This window comes from Stylophora pistillata, chromosome 2 (genome assembly GCF_964205215.1).
Source record: "Stylophora pistillata chromosome 2, jaStyPist1.2, whole genome shotgun sequence".
Classification (NCBI taxonomy): Eukaryota; Metazoa; Cnidaria; class Anthozoa; order Scleractinia; family Pocilloporidae; genus Stylophora; species Stylophora pistillata.
This window is the reverse complement of record NC_142520.1, coordinates 9,765,648-9,792,100: the sequence shown is the minus strand read 5'-3', so window position 1 is coordinate 9,792,100 and position 26,453 is coordinate 9,765,648. Positions and strand designations below refer to the sequence as shown.

Genomic DNA, 26,453 nt, shown 5'->3' with positions numbered 1-26,453 from the left:
CACCTAGATTGCAGGATAATGGCTGATGATTATTTGACTTGTACGGCCCCGCGAGTGGAACTCCATGGAAAAAAAAAAAGTGGTGAAGGCTGACGTGTGCGTTGTAAGTTTATTATTCGGACTAAAAAAATAAAAAAAATAAGTTAAAACAAATAAATAAAAAAAAAAACTGAAGAGCAAACATTATTCAAACGAAATCGAGAAAGTTGTTTCTATTAAAGAGAAGGATCATGCTTATTATGTGTATATCGAGTTATGGATGCATGCAGGAAGTTTGGAGAGCATGAGAGAAGAGTAAAAGTAGCTCGAGGCACGGTGGAGAGCAATCATAGCTTCTGGAGTTATCAACACCAACAATAATATCAACCGTTCGGAAAATGAAGGGTAAAACTTGCAAATTTCTTGAATTTATGAGACCCGTGCAGAAGATTTACGCTACGAGTTTTGTTTTTACTATAATTCACGATCAGAAATTGTATATATAGCTTTGTGATGAGTTTGATCTTGAAAATTGTACGGTTTCAAATCAAAATCTTCTATTCAACAACACTTTTGGCACATATCAGCACTTCAAATTATATTTACCGTTCTAATGAAGAGTCTCCTACGTCGTAAAGCCTCTGTTGAAGTCAAAACTCAGTTTCAAGTTGTTTTCAGCCATGATCCGCATCGCGTCTGGGAATGAAGTATCGTCAACTCCAAAACTAATTTCCTTAATTAAAAGAGCTTCACGCTCATTTTTTTTTCGAGACGAGTACTATTTAGCATATCTTCTTTTCGTTTTGAGCACCAAAAGTTCTTTCTTAATCTGGATAGAATGGGAAAACAATCTTGAACGTTTTGAAACCTCGCGAAAATTCGATGGAACTTTTCATCGACAATGACGTCAGCCTAAACCATCTCTATCGTGTAGTATAGCTCTTAATGAACGGCTGAAATGCAAGGAGTCATCGCGATATACCCTTACCTGAACAAACCTTACAAACGTTCTGCGATTCTGTGAATCTTCCTGCAAGGACTCACAGAAGAGCGAAAAGCATTTTTTTTTTAAACAATAAACAATGGTTACGAACAGCAACAAACTCAATACAAAAGCTGAAATTCTAACCTCCGTGTCCCTGTACACAAAGCCTGTCATCGGTTTCAGGTCATTTATCTCTTACTTTTCGGTTTACTAAACAAAACAGCTTCTGTGGAACTCGCACTGAGTAAATTATTAATGACCCATTGTTCAAAACTTTATCATTTTATTTGTTATATACAGGCATATAGAGAACTATATACTTCGACTATAAATACTTTGTTTCCCTGCTTAACGTCTTTCACAAGCTAACTCAGTTCAAGAAATTTTTTAAATGTCGTGTTCGTAAGCTATTGCATAGCTTGCATGTAAGTTGGGTCCCTCTGGTTCAGGAGGGTCCATGGAAAAGAGTACGAAAAATTGATTTTTTTATTAGTTTCCTTAATGTTCCGAGAGTACGAAGATGATTCAGGTGATAACATTTAAGGAAAAAAGCGACATTAGGATGTTTCACCCATTTTTAGTTTTAGGATCGAAAAAAAATGACCAGGTGTCTGTCTAAAACTAATCGAAAATCATAAATAATCCATGGGTTTTTCATCGACACTAATAGGAAATGTTATGGGCTGTGTTTTTTATCATGTAAAACATAAGCGTCTCTAAGAAAAAAGCTAAGTGATTGAGATTCTTGCGATTCTTGTGATTGCATCGCGTGGACTTACGTGAAATACTGTCGTAAAATTCCTACCACTAAAGGTGTTTCCATAACGAGAAAGAAACGATGTTTTGTTGAAATTAATTGTAACCTTATGTCGACGACTTGTTTCTTTTTCTTTATTTTCTTCCGAAGGTCTATATTTAAATTCCACACATCTTGTGTTCTTGGCTTCCCTTCTAGATCTGGTTAATTATTTTCAAAGAGTCACTCAGTATGCTGAGTTACTTCAGGCAATTCTTTGTTTCTAAACGACCGCTCACGGGCCTGCCTAGCCCTGCACGAGTTCTTTTGTTTCCTTATGCACGCTAAGTAGTTAATAGTATATCAATAAAGTGCGTCTAAGTTTTCGCAATACCAACGAGGAGTCATGATACTGAGAGAAACGTCTCTACAATACCCTTCGCCGCGTTCAATACCAATGCCCTTCGCCGCGTTCGATTAAAAGCCTTTTCTCACAACAAAGAGGATGATTCTAACACCTCGAACAAAGACACTTTCGAAACACTTCAGACTCGAAAGTCTAAATGGATTCTCCCAGAGGGCCAATTCGCATCATTAGACTTTTTTAGAAATAAATGCCGCCACGATATCAACAAACTCAATTTCAAACGTATTTCCAAATTTTCTAATCTCTCTTCTGAAGAGTGTTCGGCTCTAAAAAGTCTTAGAAAACGCAAAGACAGTTATCAAAGTGGCCGATAAGGGAGGCTCAGTCGTTCTTTGGCGCACCGACCTCTACCAAAAAAAGGCTCTGCGGCAAGTTTCTGACACCTCTCTTTATCAAAAGGTCGACAAAGACCTCACAGCTAGCACTCAAAACTCCGTCAAGAATACGATCAACCAACTCATAACTAATCAAGAATTGTCGGCCACAGCAAAAAATCTCATCATAACCACTCCTAGAACTTCTCGTATTTACTTTTTACCTAAAATTCACAAACCTAACAATCCGGGTCGGCCCATTGTCTCGGCTTGCAGTTGCCCTACCGAACTTATCTCCGGCTATCTAGACAAAATTATGGCTCCCATCGTCAAAACTTTACCATCATATATTAAAGACAGCCAACACGCTCTTCAAATTATTCGAGACTAATTTCCTTGGCCAAAACAAACTTCTTTTCACCATGGATATTACGTCTCTTTACACTGTCATTAGTAATGGCGAAGGCCTTCTGGCCCTTAAACATTTTTTTGATCAACGTACTGATAAGGAACCTAAATCTGAAACACTACTACGCTTAGCCGAACTAGTGCTCACACTCAATTGTTTTTCATTCAGAGACAACTTCTCCAAACAAATCAATGGTGTAGCCATGGGCACCAAAATGGGACCTAGCTATGTCAATCTTTTGGTAGGTTTTGCCGAACAGCAATTTTTCAGCCAACACAACGGGTCCAAACCTGAACTCTACGGTCGCTACATCGATGACTGTATCGGCGCTACCTCCTCTACCAGAGAGGAGCTCACTCAATCCATAACCGCAGTCAATTAAAGAATTCAGATATTAACGAATGAGAGTCACATTGATTAACGTAATTGTTAACTGCAACCACCTCTCGTTGTAACTTTCTGAGTTACTTTTTGTGAAGGATTATTAATAAAAACTTGTTTTTAGACCGCGTTTCAATCGTTTTAAAAAAAAATTTAGTACCACCAAATTTATTTCGAAATCAATTTTTGCAGAAAAACCATTGTGGTTTGAGAGCGATAGAGGAGAAAGAATGAATATTATTTATCGCCAAAAGGTCGTGCCCGAAGTCTTTTCTCAAACATTCTACCCGGCCGGCAAAATGAGCTATATTTGTGAAAACCTGCAACGAAGCTCGAGATGTTTTGCAAAGTGACTCGAGCGAAACGGATACCGCCCGCTGTGAGCGGGCCGAATGGGGAGAATACTGCCCGCTCTCGGAACCAATCAGATTGCAGGATTTGTAGAGTACCGCCCGCTCACGAACTGAGAAAAAATAATAGCTTTTTATTACGTGTTTATGATTGTTTAATGATGAAATTGATCTGAATAAATTTTGTAAACATTTTAAACTTAGGAAACGTTGCCGAAAAGTTGGAACCAAAATACTCGAATGAAGTTCCTGCACAAGATTGATTCTGTTGCAACTAGTACTTGTTTAGAAAGTTTCTAAATTTTTTAGGCTTTAAAAAATCGTACTTTCATTCTTCATCATTAGTTATCAATTATCATTCATCATTATCATTCATCAATTAGTTATCATTATTGACAAAATAGCAAATTTCTTTGCACTCAAGTTTCGGGCCCCTGCTTTCCCTCAACTCCAGACTTGTATTACTTTAGGAGTTGCCATAGTCCACATTTTCATCCAACCCACACAAAAGAATGTCAAAGTTAACTTACCATGGTTTGCAGCTGTTAAGGTGTAGAACCAGCCTCCAAACAAAAGAAGAAGAAATATGAAAGAGAGCATCGGGCGGGCCATCTTCATAGTCTTGTCAAAAAAGAACGAATTTTACGTAGTTTGCTTTTAAAAATATATTTTCAATAAAGTGAAACAAATGCAGGAACCATCAATTTCCGGTCTCTAACGCTGTGAGGTTCTTACAGAGCCAAAACTGCGAATTTTTACTCTTATCGTCATTCATTATTAATCAAAAGTGGGCGGGACAAAAAGTTGTAACTTAGCGAGGTGTCTCGAAATATAGGGAACCCCCATCCCCCCCTCCCCCATCCACTTAAATCTGTCATTTTTTCAAGGTTTGTTTCTTCGTCTGTTTCTTTGCTATAATTCTTCGTTTATCGCGTTTTTAAATCTAAAACATCACATTATTTGCTCGCAATTTAACGGAATTTGAAAAGTTCCATTACAAGATCATGAAATTCACAAACAATATACTGGAGAACTTTTTTTATTAATACCTTTGCCTTAAGTTTCTAGGATCAACTACGATGTAGCAACAGCTTTGAATGAAAGTTTACTTGGTAATATGACGCAATAACTTTATGTTTGTGTATTTAGTAACACTTACTAGTAATGAATGTAAATAATGCATGTCCCACCACTGCACGGATCGACATTGCTTCCATTTCATAAAACGCTATAAGGAAATGTTTCTTTTCCAAATGTTACTAGCCCACTGTAAGAGCCCGTGGTCTTTTTGCAATTGCTGGATTGGTGACTGACATAATTTAGAATTCAACGGAAAGATGATAGGTCAAGCAGACACCTTTTTCACCGATGGCAACGACATCTTTCTGTTTATCACAAGTACTTCTACAAAATACATAGCGTGTTTTTGTTAAATTCAGAACAGAATGTCAAAGCCTATGATTATTACAGAAACAAAGGGAATTGTATTCTGTTATTCAAATACCTAAGTAATATCTATAACTCATATGTTAAGAATGACCATTTTTTACAAAACTAGCAATACTTTCTAACAACTGTTGTTAAATGAAAAACTTGTGATCACTTCCTACTTTTCTGGTCCTTAATTTACATTTTCATGTGTAAATTTACAAAGTTGCCGCAGCAACTCATTTCGTCAGATTGTCATACCAATTTGCCTATGATTTTCTTTGCTACAGGGCCCGGGGGGATTCTCAACTTCAACAAATCGTGCGTGTTATTACCCTCTCATCATAGTCTTCATCATTTGACAACACGTTCTCAATGTTAAGATTAGTGCTGCGTTCGAAAAGCCATACGGATTTCAGATAGTTACAGTGTAACAGGCGTATTTACTGTTTGATCTCAAAATCTTCACTGATCTCATTAAACATCGGTTAAAGAGGTTCAGTGAAGATTCCTTAACTATCAAAGGATTGATAGTTAAGGCTAAGCTTCTAGAAGATGTAATCATCTGGAATTGTTTCTCATCGTTTTAGGTTGCACAGTGTGATGATTGGTTTGTGTGTTAATGTGATCTTTCCTCAAGACCCTGGTGTAAAAGTATAACGAGTGGGACCCGATTTCTGAAAAAAATATATTACTTTAAAACCCTATTTGACTTTTGAAAAACGAAACAAATATTTTTTCAAGGATTAGAGTGCTATTTGAGTGAGTATCATAGAACAAAAACCAAGGAAATCACAATGAGCAACCAGAACTAAGAGACTATTCCTTTAACGCTTAATGAAAATGTAAAAGCGCCCGAGCTGCCTAAAGCGCGGAAAAACGCTGTTGACACAGTCGTGACTGGTTTGAGTTTTGTATCTGATTGGTTGAGAGAGTGGTGCGAGTTTTCTGGACCAATCCCAGAGGGGGGTAAAGCAAAAACTGACGCAATCCTGGAATACTTTCAACACTCAACTGACAATTGCTCTAAATATCATAGGGGCATACGATCCGAAACAATAAGAAAAGCAAAAACGAAACAAAACAAAAAAAAAAAAAAAGAAAGAAAGAGCAAAAGAAGAAAATCAAGTTTCATTCGTTCACCCTTTGAGTTTTTACGTCAGACCGATTTTGGTTTTAATCCATATTAAAAAGCAACAACTGAGATTCGGTTTATGAAGAAGAAGAAAAAATAGCGCTCAATTTTTGATCAGACACAAAGAAGAACCTTTTTGACTGAGTAGGACTGATACTGACAGTTATATCCCCCGGGAGATATTAAGTAATTAAACAGTCTTGATGTTATCATCATTATAAAGTCGTAGCGAAATAGAAAAGCCAAATTGGCTCGATATTGATCAAGCTTGAAAACTCTAGTCAAAAAAGAGTTTCTAAAGATAACTTTTCAATTTAGAGATACATGGATTGATATAAAATAGCGATTAAGTTGTTGGATAGTTGCACCACTATCCGTCAATTAGAGCGCCAATAAATGAAAGGTAAGTGCTAATGCTTTTATTACCACGTTAAATAATATATAACGTTTTTTTTTACCGCAGGAACGTAATAGTTACCTGACCATGACGAGCGGTGTCATAACAACACTTATTTTCCTGGTTGTCTCCATCGTTGTAAGAGCCTCCCCCACCCCCACAGGAATCACGAATATCAGCTCCACTGCCTCCCCCAGCGTACCCTCCTCCTCCTCCTCCTCCCCTATATCCCTCAGCTCCACCACCTCCACCAAACCCACCAACGACATTGTTTTGCATGGCTCTTCCACCCACCCTCACTGAATAAATCCCTTACCACCTTCCCCACCCCACCCGAAGATTCCATTAAAATTCTTTCCACTTCTTCCACTGGAGTAAAACCCTCCGCCACCACCACCAACTGAAAAACAAAAAAAAAACCAACATATTTTAAGGTTTTAATTAGCAAAAGCGAAACTATCTTTTTCATTTCGCTTTTTGGAATTTTTCATCGTATTTTCAAAACTCTCCAATGTACCCATATCAGCTAGGCCAAACCCTAATGTAATACATTTAAATTGAGCCGCTATCCGTGAGGTTTGATGTTTGTTTACAGGTTCTAAAATACGTGGTTGCATGAACTGTTTTGTCTTGCTCTTTCTCTCCAAGATATTATGAGTTAATTTAAGACGTTACCGTAAGCCATATTGCAAGATTATGGCTGGTGAGGATTTGAGCTGCACGGCCCCGCGCGCGCCATGCCATAAAAAACTAAAGTGAAAAATGACGTGTGTAGTGTCGGACGGGTTGATGAATTGTGAGCTCGAGTGTCTTTTTCTGACACGAAAAAAACAAGGTAAAAGTTTTTCCTGTAGGATCTTTATCGTGATTGTTTAGCGTGCGCCGGTGCATTGCATCCAGTTTGGGTTGAAACCAAATTTTTGAAGTGGTCATATGCTAGATAAAATGCCTGTTAACCAAGTTTTGTCGGGCTGGACGGGAAAATATTTTCCATTCTCTCGCCAACACCGAATTGAGGAGGCGGCGTGACCCTGTAGTTAGGGTGCTGGACTTGTAATCTGGCGTCTGAGTTCAAGTCCTCCACTCTGCCACTCACTGGATTTGTTTTCGGTTGCCCCTAGTTCAACTCCTCGGCTGTGCTCCGTAAATAGCCCACTGGTCTGCCTCCTGCCAGTGGGGGCTTTTAAGCACTTAGTTAGCTTACATTGTGGCTGAAAAGCCCCTAAGGGGGAGCTTCAATTTACGTATTTATTTTTTATTTTACTAACACCGCTACTGCGACTCGTCTTTACAATAAATATGAGCTATACGACTTTTGATCACGAGCTTGCCGATCAAATTTTATAAGACACATTACATTCCTTGAAATTACATGGCATTCTGAATCTCGAGGAAACCGGAGAGGAAAATAACGCTTTAATTTTAACAACACCAAAGCTTATCGAATACTTGTGGTAATCACTCAGAAACAACCAAACACCAAGACTTGGTGTTTGGTTGTTTTCCAACGCATGTACAGCGAGACCGCTGCTTGATCCCGATCACCAGACAATCGACCTCATCTACATCTTTCTGAACTAATTTTTGTAGATATATCTTTTCAGAATGCAGACACCAAACCTCTTTTGGATATGCAAGAGTATTCTTCAGAATTCTATATATCAAGATTTGGTTATCATAGGGGATTAGAATTTACCTGGAATAGACTGGATCGATGTTAGAGCCACATGCGACTCGGCTAACAATTCTCTCCTAATTGACATTATCCAAGATAGCTTATTTACACAACTGATTAATGAGACAATTAACCAGTTGATTATAAGCACATATGCATAAGATTATGAAAAGGTTGAGTTGTTTTTATGCTTACTTTGTCTAGTGAGTCATGCCGTAGATGGTCTCGTGGTACCGCCACAATCATAGTAACTTTCCCTGCTACGAAGGAGTGGTTGGATGAAATCCGCAGCGCGAAAGTAAATTTTTCGTCTTGTTTAACCGCCCGTAACCACCCAATTGTCTCGCGCGAGAACGCTTTCCCCTTTACTTCCCTTACTGAGCAGAATTTCCTCTACAGTTTGGAAACCAATACATCAATCAGAATTCTTCCTTTGTGCAGATATTTCGATGGTCTTAGGGGGTACTATAGGGGCATCACTCTGCGTTCATACTGAATGATCAAATTTGAAAATATAGAGTCCGCGCGGCCGAACTTCAAAATTTTCAAGTCGGATTTTTCGTTCTTTTGCGATCGAGTTAGACCTTGTAGAGCTCAGAATATAAAGTAGCAATGCTATAGAATACTCTACTTGGAAAATAAGGGATATCAAAGTGTTAAGGTGACAGAATAAGCTCTCGAGTCAACGACACTACGATTCTCTAAAGCGTTGCGGGCGTAAATTGGAAACCGAACTTCGGACTTGAAGCTGGGCCTAGCGACAAAGATTATGTTCGGTAAAGATTATGTTCGAGTAACAATGTGTTCAAAAAGTGTAGTTTAATAGAGGATTTTGAGTTAAATCGTAGTTTTTTCAGAATTTTCAACATACGCTACGCAATTTTCTGGCCATGAAGTCACGTAAACAACGATCTAAGCATAATGAACTTTACCGCGTGGGCTTTGTACACTTAAGAAATTCTTACGTTTTTCGCTTACAACAGCAAATCAAGAACTGCTTTGGATAAAACAGTCGTCCCGAAAAATTTTTGCTCATTTCCGTCTTACTTCTTATTGACAGATGCCATGAGACTTTAGATCTCTTCGCTCAGGGACAAATTTGTATATTCCTTCTGAAATTTGACCCGCGTGCTATTTGCACACATACGAAAATATTTGGCGATCTTTACCTTTCATCTTCATTTTTGGAGTAAAAACTTAATACACACCTATCATTCAACTTCCTTTCTTTGCTTTCTTTTTTTTATTTTTCGGAAACAATGATAATTTCCCTGCATATATAAATTCAAAAATAGAATCATTAATGCAGTAAATGAAATATAAGCTGCAAGAGACAAAAGTGTATTCGGAGATTGGAAAAACTTTAATTCACGGACGAAAAACATATAGTTTTAAACTCTTTTAAGATTATCATTGGCTTATTTTTCACCCCACCACTATTCTTAGCCACAAAGGTCGCCATTTCGATCGATTATTAGTCGCCAAAAGCTATAAAATGCACTCAAAAGCCTACAATCGAGAGAAAGTTTACAGGAATGGACAAATCGAGTGAGCGAGCGAGCGAGTGCCATTCTTCACTTCATACCTACAACTCGCTCTTGCGCATGCGCGCAAGTCATGAGTTAAAAAAGCAGTAAGACTGGCAGGAATAATTATCATCAGATCTCATTAACATCAATAGTGTGCAAGACCACTGAAAAAAGTCGTCAAGTCTCGCGTGATGGATGCTTGGGGAAATATAAATATCATCAACCCGAACCAGCTCGCTTACATGGAGGGCTGATCAACGCTTTCAGAGCTGCTCTCTTGTTATGACGACTCGGCAAAGTCACGCAATAACAAGAAGTCCACTGACATTGCCTTTTTGGATTTTTTCAAGGCGTTTGACAGCGTACCGCATGAGCGTCTCCTTTTCAAGCTTGAGCGTCACGGTATCGACGGCAGCGCTCTTCAGTGGTTTCGAAATTTTTTAACTGGCCGGATGCAACGCGTCGTCCTGCGCGACACTTGCTCGTCCTGGTCTCCAGTTTAATCAGGAATATCCCAGGGAACAATCCTTGGTCCCGTCTTATTCATTTTATTTGTAAATGACATCTCATCAGGAATTTCATCAACGGTTAAACTTTATGCAGAGGATACAAAGGTTTACAGAGAGATCTCCGACATAGCTAGAGACAGAAATATTCTCCAGTCCGACTTATTTCACCCTAAGAATTGGTCTGAGGTTTGGCAGTTAAACTTCAACGTGAGCAAATGTGAGGTTATGCGAGTAACACATAACCGTGATGTTCTACATTACTCTATCGTCCCGCGCGGAGAATGTCTAAGGTCAGTTAGTTCTGTAAGACCTTGGCATTACAATCTCGCACAGCCTCTCGTGGACTACAAACGCTGTTGAGGTTGGCAATAAGGCCAATAAAGTTCTTGGTCTAATCAAGCGAACAATCGGTCCTGTAAACAGGGAAATCTCTTCCACATTGTACAAGACTTGTGAAACCAATCCTTGGGTATGCTTCCCCAGTATGGTGCCCTAGCCTAGTTAAAAATGTTGTTCTCTCAGAGAAAGTTCAGAGAAGAGCCTCTCGATTGGCTTAAGGTCAGCGAAGGCCGGGGTGAGATGTTATATGAGGACTTTTGTGAAATGTTACATTGGTCGAAGTTGACAGATAGAAGACTATTTTTTTTCTCGGTAGAATGCTATAAAGTTGTATTCGGGATGAATGGCCTTAATTTTGTGTTTTTGGTTTAGTTTACTTCAAAACGTACTAGGTCCAACCACAATTACAAACTGCAGGTGATATTGGCAAACTGTAATTGTTATAAATACTCTTTTTTTTTGTTATAATCGTTCGTGAATGGAATGACCTGCCCACCAATGTCGTTGAGATAGGTAACTTAACACGTTTCAAATCAGCTTTTAAGTCATACATGCGTATTTCTAATTAGGTTTTCATCTATCTTATATTTTATCATAAGCATACATCTTTAAATTTTATTCCTTTGGAAGTTTATTTGCAAGTATAGGACTAACCTCTTAAACTTCCCTTTTAAGGCAAAATGGTTCTCCCCCATCCTAGCATCAGCAATGCACTGATGAGGCCCAGAAGACCGAAACAGTTCTGTCTGCAGTTAGATATAGCTCTTTGGCATACAAAGCCCCGCTTTCATGTCCAAATTGAGCGCTGTGGGATGAGTCATTGCTGCTAGCATTGCGCATAGCTCACTAGACTTTTCTAGTTTGAGCAATCTGGCATGGCTTAGACGATACCACAAATGTGGGATCGTTTGAGGTGACCAGATCGGTTCTCCCCCATCCTAGCATCAGAAATGAACTGATGAGGACCAGAAGGCCGAAACAGTTCTGTCTGCAGTTTGTATGTATGTATGTATGTATGTATGTATGTATGTATGTATGTATGTATGTATGTATGTATGTATGAACGACATATTCAGACGGGACAGGGACTGGTCAAGATTGGTTTTGAGGAAAAAGGGCGGAATTGTTGTTACTCTGAGAAGTAACCTAGATATTGTTGATTTGTATAGATCAAAACTCTATGAACTAATTAGTTTGGCACATTTGCATTTAAACGAGCTATTCGCTCATATGCGATATGTGGCTAAATAAAGTTACTTACTTACTTAAGTTACTTACTTACACAGTCTTGTTGTTTTCAGCATCTCTATCAGCAGCCAAAGCCCTCTTATTGTGAAAGCAACCTGATACATTACGTAGCTGATTTGGTAGACGATACACTTGACAAAAAACCCAGAGTAACTATTGTTACGAGCGGTGATGTTAGTCAACTGGATACAAATAAACTCTGTCGTCTGACAGGATGGAATTCTCTTGATGATTTCCTATCTAGAAGGGTTGCTTTCTTGGATAAAGTATTTACGAACAGAAAGGACTACAAACAAAGGAAAGAAGATTTTTTTATGGCGAGTGTTGGGATAACGTCTTAAACAAAACCAATGTTTAAGATGCAGGGAAGAAATTAGAAACCATGATTCACACGCCAATGAACAGGTGTATATCATTCAGAACCGTGCGTACGTCATCGTGCGATCCACAATAGATGATCTTAGCTTGTTGGTAAAATCCCCTCTGAGAACTAAGTCAAGAAAGGCTCGACGAAACAATTCCGGTGATAAGATACGTGACACCGACAGAATAATTTCAGGAATTTATAGGAAAAATGGATGGAGACTGTTACAAGCACCAGTTGGTACAAGAAAATGGTGGGAAAATGTTGACTCACGCTCGATAAAAAGTCCCTCGTAGCGCCAAACAATTACTTCGCGAGACTGTTTTATGATTCTGTTATGGTTATGATTGTATTATGATTCACCATACAATAAGCCTACTCCCGTTACAATCAATAATGGAGAAGAGGCTCCGCAAATTTCGGAAAGACAAGTGTGGGAATGTCTGAGACATCTCAAGAGAACTGCCATTGGTTCAGACAGTATACCATTCTAGGTATGGGGAGATATTTTTACACCAATCATCCACAAAATAGGGAACATGTACCTTGAACCGAGTATTTGGCCGTCATTATGGAAAAGAACCAATCTCAACCCTTTACCTATAGAAGACATAAATAAAGACATGTCGGACTACAGGGGAGTCAACATCACTCCGGTGACTGGGCGTGCCTCTGAGAAGTGTGTGTATAATACCCATGTGCGGGGTACTGTGGAACAGCACCTCAGTCCAAGTAGGAAGCTGTTCAAATGCTTTGCTAGCCATGCGTCACGTTAAATATGAACGCCTTGACGACCCCAAGTGTGACGCGGTTCGACCGATGGAATTTAACGAGGCATATGCATTTGACAGTGTAAAGCACGACTGTCTGTCAAATAAACTGCAACAGCTATCATTAAAACCACATATAATTAACCAGTACATAAGTTTTTTTTTTAAAAAATAGGCAACAGAGGGTCATTTCCAGAAATTCGACGGGGGAATAAAAGTCAGTCGACAAACGGACCAGCCAAGGAAGTGTCTGGGGTCCTCACCTCTTTAACATTTTCGTCAGTGACCTGGAGCTAACCCTAAACAACATGCCTGCCCTCTTTAAGAGCGACTGTGCGAATTGACCGAGTGAAAATCGAAAAATGTGGCACATGGTCGAAAAATTCGTGAGTTTTCTAGGATAAACAAGCAAGTCTGGAGAAAAAAACCTTACCACGTTTCTATGTTTACTATGATGTGTCTCTGGGAAAAATATTAAGGTTTTCAATTTTTCGACCTGAAACGAGCGTCGGTAGCCGTAAAATGGCGGAAACCAATGCCCCAAGCAGAGGCTAGTCAATTTTTCTCATGGAAAGCACAAAAGGAAGTAGGCTCGTATCAATTTTATAAATTTTTATAGGTAAGATAGGAGTTTGGTTTAAGTCTAAAACGAGACCATTTCACTTAATTTGAAGCTAACGGAACGCTTTTGAAAATCAGAAATATTTCAAAATCCAAATGTCGCATTTCGTAGCAAATTTTCAATGATCATTTTCATCATGCTGTATACCTTAGAATCGGCTCAGGTTTAGCTCATGATCAGTGGAAATAGTGTTGTTTTCTAAGATATAAAAAGTACTCTGAGGCTTTTCATTTCCGCGCGGAAAAACCAGGCTGAACTTTATGAAAATCGCAACATTGGCAATTAAGTCACGACGAAATCAAATTAAGCACCCTGTGATTAACTCCGGAACTCCGATCACGTTTTCACAGTTAGCACCTTGTTCGATGAGGAAATCAATCAAATAACCTAACATCGCATAGCCAACGACGAAGGATTGGAAGATTATTTCACTGAAAATAAGATACAACTGTCGGTGGACTCACCCCCACCCCATTGAAAACCCCTTTGATGACTGTTAACTGGAGATAATTAGACTTAGTCCTGAGTGAGTGAAGACACTGTGGCAGGGTTGTTTTCAGAGTTTATCAAATAGCTGTCATCGTTAGATGGAGGGATACTAAAAGTATTATGCAAGAAGAAAAAATTATGCTTTGATCAATTGAAACTTCCACATCACCTCCCCTCTTAAGTTTTAACTTTCGAAGATTGATTCCCGCATCCTGGGCCAAAATCATGTTCAAATGCCTCGTACAAGTGCCAAATTTTAGTAGGTCTCATTAACCATTAGCCGTAAAACGGCGAAAAAAAAAATAGCCGTTAGGCGTAAGAATTGACAAAGTTTTTCCGTCAATCGTAAAAAACGTCAACCGTGAAAGCATTAGCATTAGCCGTATAAACTGGCCAAAATTCCAACCGTTACCCGTGAAAACCATCTTCGCATGGAGACCCCTCATTTGATTATAACACCTGTTGTACTAAAGGCAAGATCAGTGACCGTACCTGACTCTCTGTTTATTGACCCAAATTGATATGACTGTTCAAGCTTCAAATCCCAGACCTTGTAGACTATATTCTGAGCCATTCGCTTTAAGTGCCTCCATATTAAAAAATTATATCGACTCTTCGAAAAACGAAGCGAAAAAATTTTACAAATTTCTTGGATTTACTACGAGTCCTTAAATTGTTGGTTACTAGAACTGACGAGCAGAAATTGCGTCGCTTTGTGTTGAAAATCTTGAAAATTATCCAGTAAACAACACTTTAGGGACATACATGTGTAAACACTTTATAATAACATTTGCCCCAACGTCGCAAAGCCTCAGTTGAAGTAAAAAAAAAAACCAGGTTTGTTTTCAGTCATATGCGCGCATCACGTTTGGGAATAAAGCATCCTCGACTCCAAAACTAACTTCGTCGCTTTTAAAGAGTAACGTGCTCGTTGTTTTTTCGAAACGATTATTATTTAGCAAATTTTCTTTTTAAATAGGGCTCCAAAAGGTCTTTGTCATTGATATAGAACGGAAAAGCAGTCTTGAAAGTTTTGAAACCTCGCGGGTATACTCGATGGAACTTTTCACCGACAATAAAGTCAGACTAAACCATTTCGATGAACCATCCATTTCTTTTTCATAAATTACAAGCCAATTAAAGCGCGTGTTTTCATGTAGCTACGATAATAAAACATTAAATGAACAGCTGAGATGCACGGAATAATCAAGATATAATCTTACCAGACGATCTATCTCCAGCAGTCTGTGCACCATGTCCAGTGCTCCCCCCTGGCCATGATTTGTATCCAGGATTCCCTGTTGCGTTTGTGCTGGCGTCACACTCTTCATGTCTTGACTCAGCTATACGTACCCCCCCTCCACCTCCAGCTATTATCAGTGGTATGTTGGCTCCTCTCACCACAAATGTACCTCCACCACCTCCAGAAGACCACGTAATGTTGTTTATTCCTCCTTCTTGACCAACAAGTATCTGAATGATTTCACTCTTGTTTAAGCGGAATGTTCCGATCATTCTTGCTCCTCTTCCTCGATACTGAGTACTGTTAGCGTATTTATCGTGGCCTCCCGCTGCCCCTATTGCTTCTATTCTGTAATCACCAGTGTACGGCACAGTCCACTGTTGAATACCGCTGTGTATTGTAACTTGTCCACCATAATCTTGACCTGTGTAATCACTTCCCAGCGTTGTTGGACCATATCTTCCACTGGCGTTAAGGTTTGTAAAAACGGCACTGAAGGCTGAAAGGGAATAGATAAATTATCAATATCGATATAAACATAACTGTTTTTTTTCCTTTAATCGACAGTAAATTTGCATCTACAAAAAAAGACATGAAAAAAGTTAAATATTGGAAATTGATCCTTAAAACTACTCATCTATCAACTTAATTATTAAGTTATCCATTTTTTTTTTTCATTCAATCATTTGTTCAATTCATTGTCTCTCATTTGACGCTGATCCACTCGTCACGAAATATTTCCCCTGAGAGAATATCAAGCATCGCATCTGATTGTCGTTGAAATGTTGTGTCGGTCTTTTTTGTTAAAGCCGATCGCTTTTGAAATCGGTCTTTGGCTAAAACTATCCGTTTATTCGCCCTTTTCCAAGCTTAAGGAATAGTCTTTATAATTCCTTAAGCTTCCTCTGCTTAAGCTTGAATTAAAGATGAATCCTTCCTAATCAAAAGCCGCTCTCGGGTATCTAACGTATTGTTTATGGAAATTGGGAAAGCGAGTTTTATCATTGCTGCTGCGGTATTTTCTGCCCTTTCTACGCTTATTTCAGTGTTCCTGAATAACTGATGACGTCCAGGCATTCTGCGTGATAAAAGTCGAGAAATGAACACAATGTAAAATTTCGATTTAGCGCCTGGGGTGCTTATCACTTTTGGTATATCAAAGGAGGGCGCTTATTTCAACCAGGGGGTTTTATTCCTGGTTTTCACGTGACGTAATCCAAATGGAGAATAAGGAAATATCAGTCCTTATTAGATCTAAGTTTAATAAGTTGATAGAACAGTTGAATTCTTATCTTTTTACAAATTTTCAGCTTGATCGGGTTTTTCTTCTTGTATTTTGGATATATCAACAAAGTTGAACTGAATGGTAAATTGGCAACCGTAATGATTACAAACGCTGGGGTTTCGAGGGTTAAGCCCTTCGTCGGAGCGAATAGGCTCTATTCGTTAGCCCTATTCAGTCGCTCCGACAAAGGGTAACGCTCGAAACGTCAGCTTTTTTAATCGTTACGGTGGCCAATTTACCATTTCAACTTTGTTGATATATCCAAATTATTTCGTTACCCCCACCGACGCAGCCACAGACAGTTATTCATTTTTCTTCTTGTGCTAATAAAAATAATAATAATAACAATAATAATAATAATAATAATAAATGTTTATTCACAATCAATAAAAGTGAAAAGGAGATAAAAGAGGTTATCCCTGTTAAAGCAAGATTAATTTTCTAAGCCATTGCGTGAAACGATATTAACACGCTGTCACATAGGTTAAAGAAAAGTGCTTAGATTTCGCAATCTGAACAGTCCTTGTGTGAGAATCAGTACTCGTATAGATGTTTATGAACCTCCAGAAGACGACTATAGGCCTTTTTTAGCAGAACTCGATGACACATGCTTTTATTAGCTTTCGGCCGCTGTAGGGACACTCAAAAATACGTGATAAAGAGCAGGTTGTTTTCAAGGAATTGGCAAGTGATAGGTTGAAGTCCGAAGCGAATTTTATCAGGACCTCAAGCAGTCAGGACGGCAACACCAAGAAAGACGTCGGATAAAAATGAATTTCTACTTTCAATTAGAATTTCGAAAATGGCTGTACGTGTTTACCACAAATCAACCTCAAAATAATGTATAAAAGTAGCGTTGAGTTCCAGATAGAAATTTAAAAAAATTGCTGTCGCGGTTTCGGTGTGCAAACGACGCAAATTTTGGTGATTTCAAGTTGCTTTTTTGCAAAGGATGGCTATGAAATGTACTAAGTTTTAAAATGCACGTGCTGAGTTATTCTTCTGCCAATTAGATATTTTGTCTTTCCACGTCCTCGTTGCCGTCTACGTCGTGGTTTGCTTGAGGTCCCTATTTCTAGAAAACGTTGAAGCTCGTGGGAATTGCTCGGAAAATTGACCAACAGAAGCATTGTGTTCATAAAATTTACGTTGACGCATTAGCAGCCGACTGATCCCTCTACATTACTATACACAGCTTTCTTATGAAAATCGTTGATGTTCTTGATGCACTCGTCAAATTTTGTCATCCAGTCATTTTCTATCGGAGTAGAGGAGCGGAGGTTGGGAGAATCATATGGTTTTTAGGGGGAACGGATACAAACTGCGATACGTTTTGTTGTGTGGCATCGCTGAGTATTTTTACGACTTGCTCTGTATCTTAACGAGCCCGTAGGGTGAGTCAAAATACAAAGAACTAGTAAAAATACTCAGCAATACTACACAAAAGAATGTTTCATGAGATACTTACTATCCTACTTGCCAAATTGTTCAGTTACAGTACAGGCGAATTGCGCGTATATTTATTTACGGGGAGTGCGTGACAGAAGTATGCGAAGCGGAACGGAATCGGTGCTTTGTCGTGTTGCTGTTTCTATTTTCTTCGATAAATAATTGGTAATTGAACTGAGTAAAGTGCAATTTGGGCTGAAATCATAATCATGATTTGACATCAGAAGTATGATTTCAGACCGAAAATGCACGACACGAGGTTCAATTACCACTTTATTACATCCATTTGGAAATCGCTCAAATACAGGACTTGGGCGATTCAAATATTTTATTGATGCAGTACTGAGCCAAAATGGTGCAAAAAATGGTGCGATCTGTGCCAATCAGATTACAGGGACCACCAGGGATTTCAAAATGGATGTAATAAATGATGAAATTTCATTGTCGTCGGACTGGTTTTCTTCGTTCGATTTATCTTATAAACCTGCGTCAATATTTGCCAGCCATTACGACTCTTCGTCGTCAGAAAAACAATTTGAATTGTCCTTCAATTTTTTTCGTAACCTCACTCCAATTCACCGCTTGCGAGATGCGAGAAAATCTGTTTAAACGGTCCTCTGGAGTACAAACATGATGAGATATTTGTACTCGTCACTGGGCGCTATATGCACTCCACCAAGCACAGTTGGACAATGAGTGACTCCTAAGTCATCGCAAGACATGTCGGAGCAGGTCAAGCATACGAGACCACGGTAAAGTGGAAGCAAAATAGACACATAATTGTAGTAGCCAACATGAAGCGCACGTGCAAAATAACTCTTGCCTTTTTCGCAGTATTCTCCCTTGTAGCCAGGTGGACACATGCACTTGTATCCCTTGTCTGTAAATCCAACCAAGCAAGTTGCATTGTTGTAGCACATGCTGAAGCAACCCTTGTTCTGATGGGGAAAGATATTGTGCCTTATTTTTCATAAAATAACGGAGATGCCATTTATGGGAGCGATTTATACTCTTTATCCATGCGGGGCATACCTGGAGTCTTTCATTTTTTATTGTAACTAATGAAGAAGTCTCGACTTAGCTCTGTTCTTTTGAAAATGACGCAGGAAGCGGCTATAGAACAAAAATGGTGAGTAGGGAGAAACGAAACGTTCTCCTTCCTTGATACTCTGATAAACCACGCTGTCTCTGCTAATCAGAACGTGCGTCATATAGAAACTTTACTTTTTTTATTTAGTCTTTTTTTTTAATTTTTTTGGCCGATTCAGGTGTTCTCAGGCCTCATTTAAAAAAGGTTTTGAAATAAAATTGCCTCCTCTTAGTTGCCGAAGACCCACAGAAGAGCGAGGAAAATCTATTAAAGGGTAGACAAGGCTTACGAACAGCAGCAGACTAAAAAAAACAAAAGATAAAATAAAAATAAAACTCTTACCTCCGTGCCCCTATACATAAAGCTTGCAATCGCTTTCAGATCATTTGGGTGTTGTAAGTGGTCCGATTCACTCAACTGACATAGAAATTTATCTTTTTCTCCTGAGGGTCCCATGTTGATCGATTTACATCTGTCCTCCATAGTACACCCATTTCTGCAACGACTATACATATGCCTTCCAACAAGTAATGAAATACTTTTAAAGACATGGCCCACCAATGCATATCCATCCTTTGGTTGCAAGAATTTAAGACGCCGACAACTATCTATAAATCAGACATTAGCGGATAGCTTTTGTTAGGCGTGCAAAACGTCTCACGTAGGTTGGCGAAAAAAGTCTAAAAAAAGAAAATACCTCGAATAGAGTATAATTGTAATGTTGAAAAAAAAAAACCCCATTGGTTAGAGAAAACCGCATGGTCTCAGTAATCTGACAGTTTTCATAGACATCAACTGATGGGCTAAAAAAATTCTGTCTATTCGGATTTTGAAATCCATCTGCCCATTACATTGGATTGTGCATCGTATTGTCTTCCAAAAGTAAGCCTTCGGTGGACACATCGATGTTTTTCAGTTTCTGGCATTCTGGCACTCAGAGAAAATTGAAGAACCTCAACCGACTCAGTGAACCACCATTTACTTTTAGCCCTTCAGCAATATTCTTTTCCTTTAGCAACAGCTAGAAAAATGTAAGGGGAAGACGTGAGGATTCCGCAATATTAGCATCAGAGGTTATATATTTTTTGAACTTTTATCATTACTAATGTTTTCATTTTCACTACAAATTTTAAAAGCAGTATGCTTTCAATAAAAATTAATAAGAGGAAACGGAGCTCAAAAAAAAAAAAAAAAAAACAGCTTTCCACAAGCTCAGCTGAGCGAACATTTCTTATCTTGATTTAAATTTTTCGTCATTAGTATTTTTCTAGTTATCACAAGGCTTAAAAATACGTTAGTCCCCTAAAGTGGTATCTCATTCGCGTTAGTATTTCACTACGTATTATAATTAATTATTGAATGGTTACAAATTTGAATTTTTGCAATCGAGCATAGCGAATAATATGTTACATTTAGCGCTCAAGTGTAATAATTTGGATGGTCACTGAAGCTTTATCCCAAGTTAAAGGCCAAAACAATAAATGAAAAGAACAATGTCGAGATGCGTGGAATTTTAGAAAATCATCTCCTTTTGCGCTACTTATGACCTCATGCCTTCCTCGACTAAATTGGGAGGAACGAAAAACGTGTAGGGAGTTATGAATAGCATTCCCTCCTTCAATCAATCAATCAATCAATGAAGTTTATTGTCTTTACGTGAGGCATGGTTACCCAGATTGCCCGAGCCAGAGGCTCATGTTTGAAATGCAAGACAGCAACCCACCCATCCCACCCCAAGGGAGGACATCCATCACACAGTAATCTCATGCGTGGGAAATCAACGTCTCCTACCCCTAACCCTCCAGGAGACGGGACCTCCATTTATTCGTCCCTATCCGAGAAGACTAGAATATCTAACAATTTCTTGATGTTATAGAAAGGCAGCATACTCTTCTCAATTATTTAAGACTTGGAGTGTTGGTACGGCCGGGGCTCGAACTCTCGACCTCCCGCACAACGGTCCAGCGCTCTATCCATTGAGCTAACCGGGAGGCGATAAGAACCTTTATCTGCAATTTAACCAAGTTGAATGTTTCGATCTGATTGACCAGTTTTCCGTTGTCAATAAGAGTACAAACAACGTTACGCGCTTCAACGTGTCACGCAACGTGTCACGCACTGAAAAAATTCATAATATTTTGGCCACTGTGACAATGAATTTTGTTGTCGATAAGAGTAGAGACCACGTCAAACCACTGTCGATCTGTTAATGTTACTCTTATGGATCGTTCATCTCTCACTTTTCAGTACTTGCACTGAGTAAACTATTAATGTCCCATTGATCAAAACTTCTTTATTTTACTTTTCATTTGCAGATATCTGTAAGGAATAATAATGAAGTATTCCACGTGGACTAGAAATACTTTGTTTCCCGCTTAGTTTTCTTTAACAGGCTAGCTCAGCTCGAGAGAATATTGTTTGTTTTACTTTGCTCGTTTCGCCGTCTATCGCAGAGCTATTGCATAGATTGCATATAAGTTAGGTTCCTTTGCTTCCAGAGAGGCTATCGGAAAGAGAACGACAAAGCGATTTTTCAATTAGCTTCTTAATGTTCTTAAGGGAACGAAGATGATTCAGATAATAGAAATCAAGAACGAAATGGAAATAAGAATCTTTCACCCAGTTTTAGTTTCAGGATCGAAAAACATGAGTAGGTGTGTTCCTAAAACCAATCGAAAAGCAAAACTAATCAATGAGTTTTTCCCCGGACATTACTATACTAAGATATGGTATACTATTACTTAGCTTAGGTTTTTCTCTATGGAAAACACAAGCATCTCTGAAAAAGAAAATAACTGTATGATATTCTTGCAATTCTTGTAATGGAATCTGGTGGAAATGCATGAAATACTGACGTAAATTTCCTGCTACTAAATGTGTTTCAGTAACGAGGAATTAAAGAAATGTTTGGGATGAAATTTATCGTAACAAAAAGCTTCCGTCGACCACTTTCTTTTGCTTTCTTTTGCTTTAGTTTTTAGAAGGTCTACTCGTCTGATGTCCTAGGCTTCCTTTCCAGATCTAATCAATTATTTTTCAAATGAGTCACTGCATGCTGGGCCACTTCCGCTTACGGGCCCACCTAACCCTGCAAGAGTTCTTTTGTTTCGTTACACACGCTAAATAACTATTAGCATATCAATAAAATGCGTCTGAATTTACACCATACCACCAAGTAGGCATAGTACTAAGACAAACATCTTTACAATACAACTGATGAAGCTTTTGTCCGTTATATTCATTTCTTCGCTGTAGACTAAATCCTATTTGAAACTTTCATATATAGCAGTCTCTTTGAAACAGGTGCCTGAAGTTTGAACAAGCAAAGCTATTTCTTAGGTATATGGTATTTATATTCTATGTACCTTTTCCTCAATTGAAGGAAACGATAACAGAAAAAAAAAATTCTCATACTCACTTGATAATGATTACGATTTCTTCCAACTCGAGCGCAAATGAAGAGAAAATCCACTGATGTTTTATTGATCAAAAAAATGTAGGTGTTTCCAGGTAAAAGTCATGATAAAAAGGCGTTTTTCCGTAATTTTTAGACTAAGAAAATAGTACCTATAAAACGTGGCGGAAAAACTGGACTCAAATACCCTGAATGAGGTTCCTACACACGATCGATTTGCCTAGAAAGTCTCTAAATTTTTCAGCTCTCTTTAAAAATCGTTGTTTAACTTCTTTATCAACTTGAATGAGCTATTCTTATCGAAAAGATGAAATTTCTTTTGTAACAAGTCTTTCGGGATGATCATATCAAGTTTTACTTCACAGCCCTATCGATGCGGTAAATCAGGACTTCCACTCAACCAAAAAGTGCATAATATTTGATCCCGGTTTGTCGGGCCCGTTGCTTTCCCCTAACTGCAGATTTGCAATACTTAATGAGTAGCCATAGTCTACATTTTCGTCCAACCCACACCAAAGAATTTCAAGTTAACTCACCATGGCTTGCAACTGTTAAGGCGTAGAACCAGCCTCCAAACGAAAAAAGAAGAAAAGCGAAAGAAAGCATTGAGCAGCGACAGCGGGCCATCTCCAGAGTGTCGTCAAAGAAGAACGTTTCTTACCCACTTATCACTGTACTTTGCATTTTAAAATAACTGCTGCAACGATCAGCTACCCATCTCTGGCACGGTTAGGTTCTTGCAGAGCCATAACGGCGAAGTCTTAATCTTATCGTCATTCATTATTAACCAAAATTGGGCAGGACTATAGAATTCTTAACTAACTGTTCCTGTTTACTATTTTCTTCAAATATTATTTCTGTCTGAAAAATGCCTATTAGAAAGCGTCTTTTTTTGAAATTTTGAGCGAGAAAAATTCCTGAAACATTGATCAAAATGAAACGAAAGAATAAAAACAATTAACCAAAAAGGAAAAAAAATTGAAAAACAGGCAAACACTCCTTGTTATGATTCTTATTACTATTACTAATTATTAATTCAACAGGCCAATTTTGTGAAATGTAAGTCGTTCTGTGTTATCCAATTATTAAGTCAAGAGGCCAATTTTGCGAAATGCAAGTCGTTCTGTGTTTTCCCATTCACTTGGCATGCGGGAGTCGGAAGACTGTCATTTCTGAATAATTATAGACAGTCCGTAGAAAGGAAGTTCTGAAACGTCACTCCTCGTTAAACCATTTGCAAAAAGGTTTTCTTCTTGGAATTTTTCCCATATGTTTTATCACCTAAACGAAAAAAGAAATTTCAGGGAAAGGAAAATGCTATGAATTTGAACGTGCGAGAATATGTCTGTTTATAAGACAGGTGTGAATAATCATTTAATTAACAAATAGAGAAGCCTCCACTGTGCTCTGTTTTGTTGTAAAGCAGAAAACAGAGGGGCTACAGCACGAAAGAAGTGGAGAGAAACACGAGACGCAGCCGCTTTTTAAGGGCTTTACAACAGCTCAGGGCACAGTCAAAGCTTCTATATTTGTTTTATGATAATTTCCCACAAAATTCTTTTAATTTTCAAAACAAGCTTTATTTCCAGGGTGAACAACAATGTCGTCAGCATGCTCTATGCTCTTATAAATCAGGCTACAATGAGCCAATCAGAATCCTCGTTAGAATGGTACAAGTACACTGATTGGTTTATCAAGACAAAAGCTGTCAAAAATGTCAAACCATCAAAGTTTAGAGAATATCGAAGTTCGCTCATAGTATACAGTAGTGCACACACAAAAAAAATAATTCAGCGGGTCGAATTTTTATTTTGCCTGAGGTTTTTGTCTTCTAAACACGGATTCTGAACGTAAAAAATTCAATGAAATCCGGTGAAGTTTTGGCTCATAAAGACACGCGAGTTTTTTAACATGACAAGTAAGTCAAAACAGGAACAAGATGATTGCTCGGGATGACAGTGCGGCAAAACTCGGCTGCTGTTACTGATGTGGCCTCCCACTCAATGCATCGAATAGGATATTAGAGCGAGCTAATGGTTCAGTTCACCCGAAGAGCGGCCGATGTAATTTCTGTGGCTCATCTTCACTGCAAGGACCGGAGACCACCATGATAAGTAGCCGTGATGCACCTCGGCATGATCGCAGTAGCTCTGACATGGTAGTGATTTGCATAGAGTTTAACAGTAATACCAGTTTGGATACGTTTTTCAAGTATACTTTCATCAATTCTGTTTTGTTCTGTTTTGCTTTTAAACACGAAAGTACATATACTAGACGAGTGTTAGCTGTGTTCGGTTTTTATTACCGCACTTAAGTTTAAAATCTAACTGAGCATGAAAACCTTCAAATCTCAAATTTTCCATTTAGTTTTCTCTTTAAGGAATTTCTTCCTTGCACACGTTGTAATATTGTAAATTACGGCGCTTGGCAAGTCTATAGACCATTGATTGGTTCTCATGCTACCTGCTCGCTTATTCTGAAATTTCACTTTTAATCAACGAACAGACGCTAGACATGGGCACATTGGCAGGTGGCGTGACGGCTGTAGCTCAGCTCCATGCACACGTTGTAATATTGAAAAATACGGCGCTGGGCATATGCATGTCTACAAGCCTTTGATTAGCTCTTTTGTTACTACCTGCTTGCTCGCCTATTGAGAAGTTTCACTTTTAACCGAACTAACAAGCGCCAGACGTTTTACAAATGGGCAGATGGCTTGACAGCTTTAGCTCAGCTCCATGCTCTATTTAAACAACAGAGTGTTTCTGTCGAGGAACTATCGGCTGATAGTTGCCCCGCGGAAGTTTGATGTTCTTAAAACGAATTTTTTCCCGAAAAGCGAAGGTTCGAGGGCAAATACGCTAGTTTTAAGAGCATCAAATTTCCAAGGGACAACTATCAGACTGATAGTTCCGAGACATAAACACTCTATTGTCTTTATTGTTCACCACTAAAGTTTCTTCCGCGCACCAGTTGAAAAACAGTCAAAACCCACGAAATGCAGATCAATCAAATATTTATTCATGCGTACAGTCTGTCACAAATGTCAATAATACGCAACCGTACACTGGCTAAATAATACGTTATACGTGTCAGAATTGAAAAGTCACTGTTTTTCCGTTCTCCTAGCTTCGCAGCCATCAAACCATTCAAGATTTTTCACAGATGAGTACTATCCATCCGGGTATTTACCGCGGACGAGGACTATGGGCTGATAATTTCTCTCCACGGATGAACACTATCGCGTTACGTGATCAATTTAAGCCAATACGAGTCGGAGGAAATTTAAAGGTTAGCTATAAACTCTGACAGAGCAAGCCCTTTCAGCCGATGACAGGGCGCGTTGTATCCGAACTTTGTCATAACTCCATACATTACCCATATTTTCCAACATAGTTTTTGGAAAATACAGGGGGTCGTATTTTTACTTTCCAATTCTTCTCGTTTTCCAATATCTTCATAGTATCCTATCCTCGGGTATTGATGGTATACCCAACTTTGATTTAACGCTTCTGATAATTGAGTCAGCCATAAACTATGAAAGCTTACTTTCAAGATAACTTACATTTTCTGATTTGGAACTCCTTACTAACAATTACATGTTTTAATTTTTTTTCTTGACATAACAAATGTGAAGCATTACAGTTATTGGTAATATTGTCATAGGTTTAGTTTTCCACAGGGTAAAGTATCTGTTTCGCACGTGTACAAGTCATTTTCCTTATCGACGTTGTTATCACAAATGTATGTTTTGATTCTAACAGTCCTTTCTCTCCCCCCCCCCCCCCCACCCTCTCTTCTCACAGACAAGGTTGGGTGGTAAGAGGGATGAGTATAAGTTAGCAAGCTATGTCAAAATATAGGAAGCCCCCTTTCCCCACCCCC

General features: G+C 38.7%; 1 long non-coding RNA gene and 1 pseudogene across 2 annotated transcripts; one reads left to right on the top strand and one right to left on the bottom strand.

Annotated features, from left to right (window-relative positions):
- Positions 1-4,588: 4,588 nt before the first annotated feature.
- LOC111346450 (uncharacterized) lies at positions 4,589-23,804 on the bottom strand (annotated as a pseudogene). The gene is made up of 5 exons (XR_015996887.1): positions 23,105-23,804; positions 19,496-19,761; positions 18,887-19,001; positions 15,310-15,828; positions 4,589-6,941 (listed from the first exon to the last, which is right to left on the bottom strand). The product of XR_015996887.1 is annotated as an uncharacterized LOC111346450 (transcript).
- A 528-nt stretch (positions 23,805-24,332) lies between these two features.
- On the top strand, positions 24,333-26,311 carry LOC148737040 (uncharacterized). The gene is made up of 2 exons (XR_015996888.1): positions 24,333-24,726; positions 25,698-26,311. It is a non-coding gene; the product is annotated as an uncharacterized LOC148737040 (long non-coding RNA).
- Positions 26,312-26,453: the final 142 nt, after the last annotated feature.